This window comes from Mobula hypostoma, chromosome 24 (assembly GCF_963921235.1).
Source record: "Mobula hypostoma chromosome 24, sMobHyp1.1, whole genome shotgun sequence".
NCBI classification, from domain to species: domain Eukaryota; kingdom Metazoa; phylum Chordata; class Chondrichthyes; order Myliobatiformes; family Myliobatidae; genus Mobula; species Mobula hypostoma.
Window position 1 is genome coordinate 52,011,504 of NC_086120.1, and position 16,335 is coordinate 52,027,838.

A 16,335-nucleotide genomic window follows, 5' to 3' on the forward strand; every position below is an offset into this window, starting at 1 on the left:
TGGGGTTGCTGGGTGATGCGGCTCAGTGGGCTGGAAGAGCCTGTTCTACCCAATTTCTCTAAATAAGTAAATGTGACAAAGCAAACTAATCTTTAAACTCTAAACTCACCACCAGATGGGGCATTTCACCACCAAATGCTGGTCGAGTGAAGTTGCTAGAACTCTGGGGCCTGCCTTTGTGTCTGAGTGCTGAAGATGTTCACTGACAGAAAGCCTTTACTGAACGACAGGATGGTTACAGCAAAGAACAAGGCCACTCTGCCCATCTATAGGAGACCAATCCTGGTTGTTTCACTTTCCTTCCTCTGTCCATAACTGTGCAAAATGTTCCCTTCCAATATCGTGTCATAGCACACTACAGCACAGAAACAGGCCCTTTGGCCCATCTGATGTGTGCTGACCTGATCATCTGCCTAGTCCTATCTACCAACACTTAAATCATATCCTTCCAAAACCCTCTTATTTCTACCTATCTAAACTTTGCTAAAATGTTTCAATTGAACCTGTCTGTGCGTTTCTTCGGCAAGGAACTCGCGCGTTCTCCTGTGAACACGTGTGTTTCTTCTGGAAGGAGCTCGCGCATTCTCCTGTGAACACGTGCGTTTCTTCTGTAAGGGGCTTGCGTGTTCTCTGGTGAACACGCGCGTTTCTTCTGCAAGGAGCTCGTGCGTTCTCCTGTGAACACATGCGTTTCTTCTGTAAGGGGCGCGCGTGTTCTCCGGTGAACACGTGCATTTCTTCTGGGTGCTCTGCTTTCCTCCCACATTCCAAAGGTGTACAGGTTAGTGAGTTAATTGGTCACATGGATGTAGTTGGGTGGCGCAGGCTCGTTGGGCTGGAAGAACCTGTATGTCTAAATAAAATAAAATAAAAATGAATATGGGATTTCCTCTCCTCCACTATTAATGCTGCCCTCCCCTGCATCTCCTCCATTTTCTGCACACCTCTCCTTCTGATTACTCCACATGGATCCTGGTCTCCAGCTAACTGTGTTAGCATCGCTCCCTCCAGTAGCTGTGTTCCCTGCAGTGGCCGCTCTTGGCCCCACATCTCCCTGTCACCTCATGCTGGTTCCCAGACAGTTGGTAATCCAGGCCCTTCACACCCTGAGGTCCTGTTTTTCGGAGGAGGTGGGGTGCCAGTGTCACTGAGTGCTTGCATAGCAGGCAATAGGTCAGTGAATACTTCCAGTGGCCATGAAACTCATTATGTACTGCGAGGTCACAGGAAGAACTATGTAAGTATTTCGTTTGAATTATTCTCTGAGAACCCTTATCTTATACGACAAGTATCCTTATAGAACGAGATCTCCTTCAATGTAGCTTTTTTAACAGAAGTGGAATCAATGGAAATGCTGCAAAACATGATCAGCCAAGCAGAAGAATCAATTCTAAGCAGCTCAAGTGTTGTGTGGCAACCTTTTCTCCTTAGTAACTCAGTTATGGAAGTGTCAGTCGATTGGACTGGTCAGTTAGTTACATCCAGTCAGCATTCAGAGAGCAACATACACAAAATCTGGAGGAACTCAGCAGGTCGGGGGACATTCATGGAAATGAATAAAGAGTCAGAGAGGGAGTTTGAACATCTGCACAGGATTGGAGACAGCTGAGGAAAGCTGTAAACTCAGCCGTGCTGATGGGCACTGACCTCCCCAGGACATCTTCACAGGGCAATGCCTCAAGAAAATGGCATCCATCATTAAGGACCTTGTCAAGCAGGACATGCCCTCTTCTCATTGCTACCATCAGGGAGGAGGTACAGGAGCCTGAAGACACACACTCAACGTTTCAGGGCAAAGAAGAAGGAGAAGAACATGGACGTGAGTGAGTTTCAGGGGCGGGATATCCTGAAGCATATCAATGTTACAAAGAAATTAGAATTAGAATCAGGTTTAATATCACTGGCACTTATCGTGAAATTTGTTTTTTTGCGGCAGCAGTACATTGTAATACATTAATAAAAACTACCATTACATTAAGTGTATATTAAAAAATAAACTTAAAAAGTAGCACAAAACAAGAGAGAAAACAAGTGAGGTAGTGTTCATGTGTTCATTGTTCATTCAGAAATCTAAGGTGGAGGGGAAGAGCTGTTCCTAAATGTGTGGGTCTTCAGGCTCCTGTGCCTTCTCCTTAATGGTAGCAATAAGAAGAGTCATGTCCTGGGTGACAGGAGACCTTAATGGCAGGACTTGTACGCTAACACCTCTTATAAAGTAAAATCAAGCGACATAGACTTCACCATCAAAACATGGAGGAAGCATCAGGAGCTCCCGCAGCGCCCGATGATCGTGTGATTTCAGTCTCTGATGTGTGAGCATCCTTTGGGAGGGTGAACCCACGAAAAGCATCCGACTCAGACGGGATACCTGCCCATGTAATAAAGCCCCGTGCTGATCAACTGGCTGCAGTGTTCACTGACACCTTTAACCTCTCAATTCAGCAGCCTTCAATTGTACCAGAGAAGAACCTGGTAACCTGTCTCAATGATGATTGTCCAGTGGAACTTACATCCAGACTGATGAAGTGTTTTGAGAGGTTGGTGACGAAACATAACAACTGCCTGAGAAACGACTTGAATCCATTCCAATTTGCTACTGGCTCAACAAGTTCACAGCGGGTGCCATCTTAATGGCTCTTCACTCAATCCTGCAACACCTGAGCAGCAAAGATGCAAACATCAGGATGCTCTTTATCAATTACAGCTCAGCATTTAATAAGATTCACGTCCTTGGCTTCAATACGTCCTTGTGCAATTGGATCCCGTGTTTCCTCACTTGTAGAGCCCAGTCATTTTGGATTGGTCACATCTCCTCCACGATCTCCATCATCACAGGAGCACCAAAGGGCAGTGTGCTTAGCCCCTTGCTCTACTTGCTTTATACTTACGACTGTGGGGCTAAGCACTGCCACAGGCCGAATCAAAGGTGGTGATGAATCGTCATACAGGAGGGAGATTGACAATCTGGCTGAGTGGTGTCAAAACCGTGTGGGCACATGGCCAAGTGGTTAATGCATTGGACTAGCGACCTGAAGGTCATGAGTTCGAGCCCCAGCCGAGGCAACATATTGTGACCTTGTGTCCTCTGCGACGACACCGGTGCCAAGAGGTATGGGTCCTAATGTCCTTCCCTTGGACAACATTGGTGTCGTGGAGAGGAGAGATTTGAAGCATGGGCAACTGACAGTCTTCCATATAACCTTGACCAGGCCTGCGCCCTGGAGAGTGAAGACTTTCCAGGTGCAGATCCATGGTCTCGCAAGACTAACGGTGTCAAAACAACAACATCAGGGACCCCACCACCCAGAACATATTCTCCTCTCATTGCTGCCGTCAGAAAGAAGGTACAGCGGTTAAGGAACAGTTAATACCATCAGGCCCTTGATCCAGAGGGGATAACTTCACTTGCCCCATCTTTGAACTTTTCCCACAACCTGTGGACCCATTTGCAAGGACTCTTCATCTCATGTTCTTGATACCTATTGCTGATTTATTTACTAATATTTATTTATTTATTTTTATATTTGCACAATTTGTTGCCTTTTGCACACACGTTGAATGCTCATTTTGTGCAGTCTTTCACTGATTCTATTATGGTTAATATTCTATTATGGATTTATGGAGTATGCCTAAAAGAAAATGAATCTCAGGGTGTATACAGCAACATATATGCACGTTTATAATAAATTAACTTTAACCTTTGTTGGATGCTGCCTTTTTGAGGCATCAACTTTTGAAGCTGACCTGGATACTGGGAGGCTAGTGCCCATGATGGAGCTGGATGAGTTTACAACTTTCTGCCCCTTTTTCTGATCCTGTGCAGTGTCCCCTCCGTACCAGACAGTGATATAAGCAATCAGAATGCTCTGCACGGTACATCTGTAGAAATTTGAGTGAGCCTTTGAAGGACGAGTAACACACACAAAGTATTGAAGGAACTCAGTACGTCAGACTGTATCTACAGAGAGGAATAAATAATTGAAGTTTCCGGCTTGATCTACATTAATGTTTGGGTTAATCTATACTGATTTACCACAAGCCCACATCAGATTTCTTTATTTATTGATCAGTTTGTGATCCGGGTCCGTCCCTACCTGTCCTTGGGAAGGTGAGCTGTCTTTTTCATCTGCTGTCACTGTGTTGAGATGAGCTGATGGGGAGAGAGTTTGAGGGGAGAGACCCAGTGATGGTGACGAAGCTGAGCTGACAGGGAGAGAGTTCGAGGGGAGAGACCCAGTGATGGTGAAGAAGCTGAGCTGATGGGGAGAGAGTTCGAGGGGAGAGATCCAGTGATGGTGAAGAAGCTGAGCTGATGGGGAGAGAGTTCGAGGGGGGTAGGACCCAGTGACGGTGAAGAAGCTGAGCTGACGGGCAGAGAGGTTGAGGGAAGAGCCCCAGTGACGGTGAAGAAGCTGAGCTGACGGGCAGAGAGGTTGAGGGGAGAGACCCAGTGACGGTGAAGGAGCTGAGCTGATGGGGAGAGAGTTTGAGGGGAGTGACCCAGTGATGGTGAAGAAGCTGAGCTGATGGGGAGAGAGTTCGAGGGGGGGTAGGACCCAGTGACAGTGAAGAAACTGAGCTGACGCGGAGAGAGTTTGAGGGGAGTGACCCAGTTACAGTGAAGAAGCTGAGCTGATGGGGAGGGAGCTCGAGGGGTTAGGAACCAGTGATGGTGAAGAAGCTGAGCTGATTGGGAGAGAGTTTGAGGGGAGAGACCCAATGATGGTGAAGGAGCTGAGCTGATGGGGAGAGAGTTCAAGGGGAGAGACCCAGTGAGGGTGAAGGAGCTGAGCTGATGGGGAGAGAGTTCGAGGAGAGAGACCCAGTGATGGTGAAGAAGCTGAGCTGACTGAGAGAGAGTTCGAGGAGAGACCCAGTGATGGTGAAGGAGCTGAGCTGATGGGGAGAGAGTTTGAGGAGAGACCGAGTGACGGTGAAGAAGCTGAGCTGATGGGGAGAGAGTCGAGGGGGTTCGGACCCAGTGATGGTGAAGAAGAGGCAGTATGTTTCACTAACAACAGAGCCTCTTGATCAGTAAGATGAGTTCCAAAAAAAAGATAAAGGGCATACTGAAAAATTAAATTCATTACAGCTGCACCAAGGGTTGTGATCTGATTCAGAGTAACCTTCCGCTTCTGATTAACAGCTCCTATCCTGAGACCAGATCCTCTGCTCTCCTTCCCAACAACCAGGAGATTTTGCCTTTTAAAGACAGTGTCAATGATTGAAAGGAAGTCTCAATGTGGAACTTCAAGCTGTTTCATCTTCTCAATGCATTGATAATGTCAGCTGGCCAGTATCAATCTTCCTGCTCTCCTGCCGTCCTGCCAACTCTCCATTCAGCAACCTTCTGATCTTCTCAGTGAGATCCTAGTCACACACTCACCCCAGCTGTCTGCTATTCATGGTCACACCAATCTCCCATGGAACACCTCCATCAGATTCTGCCCTGGTACTCATATGGTCACAACACTTTCTCTGTCCTCTTGAGTGAGCTGCCTTCTCTTGTCATGTACAATTCACCAATCTTCATCGGCATTGTCCTACAGTCTGGAAACTGGCTATTTGGCCCACCTTGTGCATGCTGAACTGTGGATAGTGTCTGGCATAATGCTGTACAGCACCAGTGATCGGGGTTCAATTCCCACTGCTGCGTGTAAGGAGATTGTACGTTCTCCCCATAACTACGTGTATTTCCACCGGATGCTCCCGTTTCCTCTCACATTCCAAAGCCATACGGATTAGAGTTAGTACTAGAAACACGGCAACACTTGTGGGCTACCCCCAGTATATCCTCGGACTGTGCTGGTTGTTAACACAAATGGCGCATTTCACCGTGTGTTTTAATGTACATGTGAGAAATAAAGATAATCTTATTATGATTCAAATAATGTGATCAAATCTTAATCTAATCTTTCAAATCTCATTTTCCAGTAATTCAGTTAGTCATTTCGACATTTAATTGCTGTCAGTGACTCTGCTACCCCTACTCTCTCAGGCAGTGTGTCTCAGGTACTCACTAATCTCTGGGTGAAAAAGATCCTCCTCAGATCCCCTCTGAATCTCTTCCCCCTCACCCTAAATTTCTCTCCTCTAGTTTTATCTCCCTTTGATAAAAGGTGAAAGGTTTCTTCTCTCTCTCTACCCTTCAGAATATTGTGTACTTCCTTCACATTTCTACAAAACCCCCTGCACTCGGGGGAAACAGAACCAGCTTCTCTTGTATCCTCTTATAAATAAAACACTCTATACCAGGCAATATCCTTGTAACCCTAACTCTAATCTTAACCATCTTCAATGCCTGCGCTGTCACCTTCAAGGATCTTTGGACTTGAGGTACAGGCTCTCTTTATTCCTCACATTCACTATGACCCTATTGCCTGTGGTGCACCTCCCAGTCTCTTGAATGTTCCTGAAATGCCATTTATCTGGACAAAATGCCCCTTGCCATTTCAGCCCATCTCACCAACGCATCAACATCCCCCTGTAGTCTCAGACCATCCTTCACACCGGCCAATCCTTGTATCATCTGTAAACTTGCTGATCATCCTCCTCCCTCCATATCCAGATCATTCCCAGAGATCACAAACTGCATATATCCCAACACCAATTCTCATGGAGATGATGTCCAGAAGGTTTCCTGGAAGTCAGGAATGAAATGCAAGTCACATGGTTACAGCCATTTTCTGAGCTGTTAACTGGACAGGCTCAGTCTGTACCAGCAAACAGGACAAGTAAAGAAGTAACAGAGGAAAATGAGCACGTGCTCTCCTTTTGTACTGTAAACCCGTCTGAAACAGTTTAGTGAGGAAATCGATGAACAAATACTGACTCACATTTTAGCTTTTCTGACAGAGAAACTACAGAAGTCTAGAACTAAATATATTCTAAGTTACTGAAAGTTTACAAACATAAACAAGTGTAAAGAAAACTAAAACTACAGGGAAAATGCAATGCAAACAACATGGCCTCCTCTGCCATGATGAGGCCACTCTCAGGTTGGAGGAACAACATGTCATATTCTGTCTATAGGTAGCCTCCAAACTGATGGCATGAACATCGATTTCTGGGAGTTTTCCACTCTTCCCTCTTCAGTTTGCCACTCTGCCCATCCCTTGCCTCTTCTCCACACCTGCCTACTACCTCCCCCGGTAACCCTCCACCTTCCCGTTCTCCCATGGTTCACTCTTTTCTCCTATCAGATTGCTTCTTCTCCAGCCCTTTACCCTTTCCACCTATCACCTCCCAGCTTCTTACTTCATCCCCCTCCCTCACTTAACTGGCTTCACCTATCACCTTCTAGCTTGACCTGATGCTCCACCACCACCTTTTTATTCTGGCAACTTTCCCCTTTTTTTCCAGTCCTGATAAAGTGCCTGAAATGTCGACTGTTTATTCATTTTCATAGAGGCTGCCCGGCCTGCTGAGTCCCTCCAGCATTTTGTGTGCATTGCTCTGGATTTCCAGCGTCTGCAGAATCTCTTGTGTTTACAAATAACAATCTGGACCTTAATCCAAGATTGTGGATCAACATAGTCAAAGGCATCCAATCACAAAATTAACCCTGTGCCATCACCATCTCCTATTGCCAAGCACATTTTGGATTCAGTTTTCCAACTTTCCATGGATCTCAAGGGCTCGAGCAGTATGGACAGGTCTCCCTGTGGGACAGCAGTTGAAGTCCTTCCTGTTGTCCATGTGCCTCTGGATGGTGGGGAGGGTTGTCGTAAATGGGCAGCATTGCATCTTCTCTGGGTGCATGGGAAGGTGCCATGAGTTGGAGCAGGAGGTTGGAAGAGTGGATCAGTGAGTGATGATGTGAGCGGTCCCTGTGAGGGCATCGGAGGATGTGACAGGTGGTGGAATCATGGTGGAGCCAGTGGGTGAGGTGAATGCTGGTGTTTTGGGATGAGGATCAGGCAGCTCTGTCCTTTCACTGGGTGGGGGCTGGGAGCAGACATGTTGAAAATAGAGGACATTGTGCAAGAAGGGAGACCATGCCTCCAGAAGGAAGGGGAAGCTGAGGGAATACACTCTAGTCCTCATTGAAGGTCAGAAGTGGAAAGAGTGAGCCATTTCAACCTCCTGGGTGTCAACATCTCTGAAGATCTATCCCGGTCCCAATATATTGATATAATTACAAAGAAGGCAAGACTGTGGCTATATTTCATTAGGAGTTTAAGGAGACTTGGTATGTCATCAAAGACTCATAAATTTCTACAGGTGTCCTATGGAGAGCATTCTAACTGGTTGCATCACTGTCTGTTATGGAGGCACCACTGCACAGGATCAGAAAAAGCTGCAGAAAGTAGCGAATTCAGCCAACTCCATCATGGGCACTAGCCTATAACTTATAGGTTTTGAAAATTATGATGACATAATAATTTTTTAATTATTTTGTGCTGACACTGGAGAGGGTTCAGAGGTGATTCACAAAAATGATTCCAGGAATTAAAGGTTTATCATATGAGAAGCGTTTGATGGCTCTGGGTCTGCACGCGCTAGAATTCAGAAGAAGGAGGGGGGATCTTATTGAAATCTATCGAATGTTGAAATGCCTTGATAGGGTGGATGTGGAGAGGATGCTTCCTATATTGGGGGAGTCTAGGACCAGAGGGCACAGTCTCAGCATAGAGGGACGTCCATTTAGAATGGAGATGAGGAATTTCTTTATCCAGATGGTGGTGAATCTGTGGAATTCATTGCCAAAAGCAGATGTGGAGGCCAGGTTAATGGGTGCATTTGAATCAAAACATGATAGGTTTTTGATTAGTCAGAACATGAAAGGTTATGGGGAGAAGGCAGGAGAATGGGGTTGAGAAGGAAATGGATCAGCCATGATCAAATGGCAGAGCAGACTTGGTGACCCAAATGGCCTAATTCTGCTCCTATTCCTTATGGTCTTATTATGTACTGCTGCTGCAAAACAACACATTTCACAACATACACCAGTGATCGATAGTAAACCTGATTCTTGTCAGAGATTTGGAGCTGACCAGCAGATGGCAACACAGCATCACCCATTGCTGAACTGACCACCAACAAACCTCGGAATCAGTCTGATGTCTGTCTGGGTACCATATCCGATGCGGACTTTGGTGACCATGGTTTTCCATAGGGATCTATCCTTCGTTTTTTGGATGACTTCCATTTCCTCGATGTGTAGCCACCTGGCTATGCTTTTGATGTACATAAGCCGAGGTCTTCCTCTAGGTTTGCTCCCCTCAATCTTTCCAGAGAGTATGCGTTTTTCTAGTTCATCTTTCTGCATGATGTGTCCTAGGAATCTGAGTTGTCTTTCTCTGATTGTTGGTATGAGTGATCGGACTGCTTGGGCTCTTCTGAGAACTTCTTCATTTGATGTGTGTGTGGTCCGTGATATTTTTAACATTCTCCTGTAGAACCATAATTCAGCTGCTTCTAGTCTCTTTTCAATTGCTGGAGAAATGGTCCAGCATTCACTTCCATAAGTCAGGATAGAATAAATGTAGCACTCCAGTATTCTGTTTTTAGTGTACATGCTCATCTTTCTGTCTGTTAATATGGTCTTCATTTTTTGGAAAGCTTCTTTCACCATTGCTATTCTGTATTTGATATTGGTGTCGCACCTCTCAATCAATACCAAGAAGACAGAAAGCATGGTCATCTCCAGAAAGACAAACATCCCACAATGTGTGATCAAGATGGGAAATACAAACATCAAACAAGTCAACAAATTCAAATATCTTGGCAGCCTTATAACAAGTAATGGCAGGTGCGACAGAGATATCGGAATCGGTAAATTACTATTTAGTATCCAGTGTAATTCCAATGAGGTTGGGTGAGTGTGGAATGAGCTGCCAGAGGAAGCAGTAGATGTGGGTTCAGTCGTAATATTTAAGAGAAGTTTGGATAGGTTACGGGATGGAGAGTTATTGTCCAGGTGCTGGTCAATGGGACTAGGTAGATCAAGTTAGTATGGACTAGATGGACCGAAGGGCCTGTTTTTTTGTACAGTACTGCATAATGTTATAGAATCATAATGTCACAGTTTACTACAGTACAGCAACAGGCCCTTCAGCCCAATATGCTGACGTGAAAAATTGGGGGTCCATTAGCCAGTCCTCATTAAGGGAGCGGAGATGGAGCGGGTCAGTAACTTTAAATTCCATGGTGTTATCATATCAGAGGATCTGTCCTGGTTCCAGCATGTAACTGTCATTTCAAAGAAAGTGAGGCAGTGCCTCTATTTTCTTAGATGTGTAGATTTGGCATGCCATCTAAAACTTTGACAAACTTATGCATGTACAGCGGAGAATATCCTGACTGGTTGCATCATGGCCTGGTGTGGAAACACCAATTCCCAGGAGGAGAAAAGTTTACAAAAAGTGCTGGAAAGACCCTTCTCATAATTGAGAACATCATTGGATGGTGGGGGTCCATGATGATGGATGTTGCTTTCCTGTGGCAGCGCTGCTTGTAGATGCACTCAGTGGTGGGGAGGGCTTTACTTGTGACGGGCAGGGCCATAGGCTTTTCCGTTCAAGGGCATTGGTATTTCCCCACTTGGTCGTGATGTAACCAGCCTGTCTGCTCTGCACCACACATCTATAGAAGTTCATCAAAGTTTTAGGTGACATGCCAAATCTGCACAAACTTCTAAGAAAGTAGAGGTGCCTTATCGAGGACAGATCCCGTGATATGATAACGCTGAGGAATTTAAAGTTGCTGACCCTCTCCTCCTCCACTCATCTAATGAGGATTGGCTGACGGACTTCTGGTTTCTTCCTCCTGTAGTCAATAATCAGGTCTTTGGTTTTGCTGATGTTGAGTGAGAGGTTGTTGATGTGGCACCACTCAGTTAGGTTTTCAATCATAGATATTGTCAGAGTCATAGTCATACTTTATTGATCCCAGGGGAAGTTGGTTTTTGTTACAGTTGCACCATAAATAATTAAATAGTAATAAAACCATAAATAGTTAAATAGTAATATGTAAATATGTAAATTATGTCAGGAAATAAGTCCAGGACCAGCTTGTAGGCTCAGGGTGTCTGACCCTCCAAGGGAGGAGTTGTAAAGTTTGATGGCCACAGGCAGGAATGACTTCCTATGACGCTCTGTGTTGCATCTCGGTGGAATGAGTCTCTGGCTGAATGTACTCCTGTGCCCAACCAGTACATTATGTACTCTCCCTCCAATATTTCAATCCATCACCACCTTTCATTACAACTCATTTGTCATTTGCAAATTTAATTATTTGTTCGTTTGTTTCTTTGTTTATTTATGTATTTGCCTATTTTGTCTTTTTTTGCACATTGGTTGTTTGTCAGTCTTTGTAGTTTTTCATTGATTCAGTTGTGTTTCTTTGTTCTACTGTGAATGCCTGTATGAAAATGAATCTCTGGATTGTATATGGTAACATATTTGTACTTTGATAATAAATTTAATTTGAACTTTGAACTTTGAATTTTTTGACTCTGCTGTCACTGCAGATGAATCTCGTTTTCTACACTTAGTCCATATCCCTCGTTCTCTGCCTGTTCAGTACCTGTCTAAGTGCCTCTTTGTGTAATAATACTATCCCACCCCGCCACTGTAAACCCTCCTCTCCCACGGGATATTCCGGATTTAGAAAGGACTAGTTTGGAGAAAATTAGAAGTCGAACCTTTGAACCTATGTTTGATTTTGAGAAAAGATGGGGTTCATTTGCTTGTTGGTATCATTTGAGTAAATTGATAGATTTCCTCCACGACCTAATTGTAAATTTTTGGTACTTTTTTTTTCTTGCTGGCGGTTTGACGTTTATCTTTAGAAGCTTTTTTATGACGCATGGCTCCGGAGTTGAAGACCTAATGGGATTTCTTTTTTCCCCACTTTTTCTTGCTTAGTAGGGGTTTTTTAAATCACCAAAATTTTTTCAGTTTTTAAAATAATGCTTTTTTTTCTTAAGACATTGTAAGTGTTGCTTACTTTGATGTACTCGTGTTAATTTTGGATAATAATAATAAAAAAGGATTTGAAAAGGAATAACCAGGCTGAGAAACATTTCCTGCAGGCGTGGGCTTCAGGACCAAAGCCAGGTCCTTATTAAGGTTACAATGCTTTCCCCGTGGGGCGCCGTGGTAGCGTAGCAGTTATTGTGATGCCATTACAGCTCGCAGTGATGGAGTTCAGTTCCAATGTCCTCTATAAACAAGTTTGTACATTCCTTCCTGTGAGCACAAGAGTTTCGTTCAGGTGCTCCGGTTTCCTCCCATAGTCCAAAGTAGGTTCATTGGTCTTTGTAAATTGTCCTGTGATGAGGCTAGAGTTAAATCAGTAGGTTGCTGGGAGATGTGACTCATTGGGATGCAAGAGCCTGATCTGCACTGTCGTTGTCGTGGCTATCCTTCGAGGTCGAGGATGATGGTCTTCGTTCTGTTGATCTGCACTGTATTTCATAATCAATCAATCAATAAATACATATATACATAGATTTCACCCTCCAAAGGGTGTTCGTATCTTCCAGGGTGAACACACCACCAGACCCAGATAGTATCTGATCCAGGGTCAGTGGGACATGTTACAAAGACTCTGCTGTTGTCCTCCCCATCTGCAGCTGTTCTCCCAAGGGACTGGAGGACTGTGGATGTTGTCCTGTTATACAGAAAGAAGGGATGAGTCAAATTTCACTACTCTTGGTGGTTAGAAACAGAGAAAACCTACAGCACAATACAGGCCCTTCGGCTCACAAAGTTGTGCCGAACATGTCCCTACCTTAGAAATTACTAGACTTCCCTATAGCTCTCTATTTTTCTAAGCTCCATGTACCTATCTAAAAGTCTCTTAAAAGACCATATCATATACGCCTCCACCACCATTGCCGGCAGCCCATTTCACGCACTCGCCGCTCTCTGAATAAAAAACTTACCCCTGACATCTCCTCTGTACCTACTCCCAAGCACCTTAAACCTGTGTCTTCTTGTGGCAACCATTTCAGCCCTGGGAAAAAGCCTCTGACTATCCACACGATCAATGCCTATCTTATACACCTCTATCAGGTCACCTCTCATCCTCCGTCACTCCAAGGAGAAAAGGCCTAGTTCACTCAACCTATTCTCATAAGGCATGCTCCCCAATCCAGGCAACATCCTTGTAAATCTCCTCTGCACCCTTTCTATGGCTTCCACATCCTTCCTGTAGTGAGGCGACCAGAACTGAGCACAGAACTCCAAGTGGGGTCTGAGCAGGGTCCTATATAGCTGCAACATTACCTCTTGGTTCCTAAATTCAATTCCAGGATTAATGAAGGCCAATACACCGTATGCCTTCTTAACCACAGCGTAAACTTGTGCAGCTTCTTTGAGTGTCCTATGGACTCTGACCCTGAGATCCCTCTGATCCTCCACACTGCCAAGAGTCTTACCATTAATACTATATTCTGTCACCATATTTGACCTACCAAAATGAACCACTTCACACTTATCTGGGTTGAACTTTATCTGCCACTTCTCAGCCCAGTTTTGCATGCTATCAATGTCCCGCTGTAACCTCTGACAGCCCTGCACACTATCCACAACACCTCCAACCTTTGTGTCATCAACAAACTTACTAACTCACCCATCCACTTCCTCATCCAGGTCATTTATAAAAATCACGAAGAGTAAGGGTCCCAGAACAGATCCCTGAGGCACACCACTGGTCACCGACCTCCATGCAGAATATCACCCGTCTACAACCACACTTTGCCTTCTGTGGGCAAGCCAGTTCTGGATCCACAAAACACCCCTTGGATCCCATGCCTCCTTACTTTCTCAATAAGCCTTGCATGGGGTACCTTATCAAATGCCTTGCTGAAATCCATATACACTACATCTACTGCTCTTCCTTCATCAATGTGTTTAGTCACATCCTCAAAAAATCCTCAGGCTCGTAAGACACGTCCTGCCCTTGACAAAGCCATGCTGACTATTCCTAATCATATTATACCTCTCCGAATGTTCATAAATCCTGCCTGTCAGGATCTTCTCCATCGACTGAGTGTCCTCATAATCTAATCTGATCTAATTTACCAACCACTGAAGTAAGACTCATTGGTCTATAATTTCCTGGGCTATCTCTACTCCCTTTCTTGAATAAGGGAACAACATCCACAACCCTCCAATTCTCTGGAACTTCTCCCGTCCCCACTGATGATTCAAAGATCATTGCTAGAGGCTCAGCAATCTCTTCCCTCACCTCCCACAGTGGCCTGGGGTACATTGCATCGGTCCCGGCGACTTATCCAATTTAATGTTTTCCAAAAGCTCCAGCACGTCCTCTTTCTTAATATCTACATGCTCAAGCTTTTCAGTCTGCTGCAAGTCAGCCTTACAATCGCCAAGGTCCTTTTCCATAGTGAATACTGAAGTAAAGTATTTATTAAGTACCTCTGCTATCTCCCCCGGTTCCATATACACTTTCCCACCGTCACACTTGATAGGTCCTATTCTTTCATGTCTTATTCTCTTTCTCTTCACATGCTTGTAGAATGCCTTGGGGTTTTCCTTAATCCCGCCCGCCAAGGCCTTCTCATGGCCCCTTCTGGCTCTTCTAATTTTCTTTTTAAGCTCCTTCCTGTTAGCCTTATAGTCTTCTAAATCCCTAACACTACCTAACTCTCTGAACCTTTTGTAAGCTTTTCTTTTCTTCTTGACTAGATTTATTACAGCTTTCGTACACCACGGTTCCTGTACCCTACCATAACTTCCCTGTCTTATTGGAACGTACCTATGCAGAACTCCACACAAATGTCTCCTGAACATTTGCCATATTTCTTCTGTACTTTTCCCTGAGAACATCTGTTCCCAGTTTAAACTTCCAATTTCCTGCCTGATAGCCTCATAATTCCCCTTACTCCAATTAAACACTTTTCTAACTTGTCTGTTCCTATCTCTGTCCAATGCTATTGTAAAGGAGATAGAATTATGATCACTATCTCCACTTTCCCACTGTGAGATCTGACACCTGACCAAGTTCATTTCCCAATACCAAATCAAATACAGTCTCTCCTCTTGAAGGCTTATCTACATATTGTGTCAAGAAACCTTCCTGAACACAGCTAACAAACTCCACCCCATCTAAACCACTTGCTCTGGGGAGATGCCAATTGATATTTGGGAAATTAAAATCTCCCATCACGACAACTCTCTTATTATTACACCTTTCCAGGATCTGTTTCCCTTTCTGCTCCTCGATATCCCTGTTACTATTGGGCGGCCTATAAAATCACCCAGTGAAGTTACTGACCCCTTCCTGTTCCTAACCTCCACCCACAGAGACTCCATAGACAATCCCTCCATGACATCAACCTTTTCTGCAGCTGTGGCACTATCTCTGATCAACAGTGCCACGCCCCCACCTCTTTTGCCTCCCTCCCTGTCCTTTCTGAAACATCTGAAACCCAGCACTTGAAGTATCCATTCCTGTCCCTGAACCATCCAAGTCTCTGTAATGGCCACCGCATCACAGCTCCAAGTACTGATCCACGCTCTAAGCTCATCCGCTTTGTTCACAATACTTGCGTTAAAATAGACACATCTCAAACCATAAATCTGAGTGCATCCCTTCTCTATCACCTGCCTATCCTCCCTCACACACAGTCTCCAAGCTTTCTCTATTTGTGAGCCAACTGCCTCTTCCCCAGTCTCTTCAGTTCGGTTCCCAGCCCCCAACAATTCTAGTTTAAACTCTCGTCCCAGTCCTGGAGTGTGCAGGTACAGCGAGGGGGCAGCTTGAAATGCTTCTGACCCTTTCACTGAAGGGTGCTGGTAATGCAGTCATAAAGGAGATGTCCTGATGAGCCAGAAGGTTGCCCTACTTGCCCTGCCACACCCATGCACATTATTCAAACCCTGCAGAGATGGCAAATGTGTAGCCATTGCCCAATGCAGGGTTTCAGCCCAAGACATCAATAATCCCTCTTCCCCCCTCAGGCATTGCTCGACCCGCAGAGTTCCTCCAGCACATTATTTCTTGCTGGTGTATCTTCAAACAAAAGCCTTCATGTCTTCTTCAAAGTTTCTTTCCACAGACAGTTACACTGATCAACCATTCTCATTAGCCCCCTATGCCCTCTCTCCATCGATTACCCCTGTCACTGCACTGCACTGTGGGGTTGGGGCCTTTGATAATGCTGGCTGCTCTACTCAGGCAGTAAGAAGTGTAGACTGAATCCATGGAGGGAAGGCTGGTGCTTGTGATGTGTTGAGCTACATCCACAACTCTCTGAAGATTTTTGTTTCCACATGCCGAGCAGTTGCTATACCAAGCCATTAGGCTTCCAGACAGAATGATTTCTACAGTGCGTTGATAAAAATTCATAAGTCAATGGTG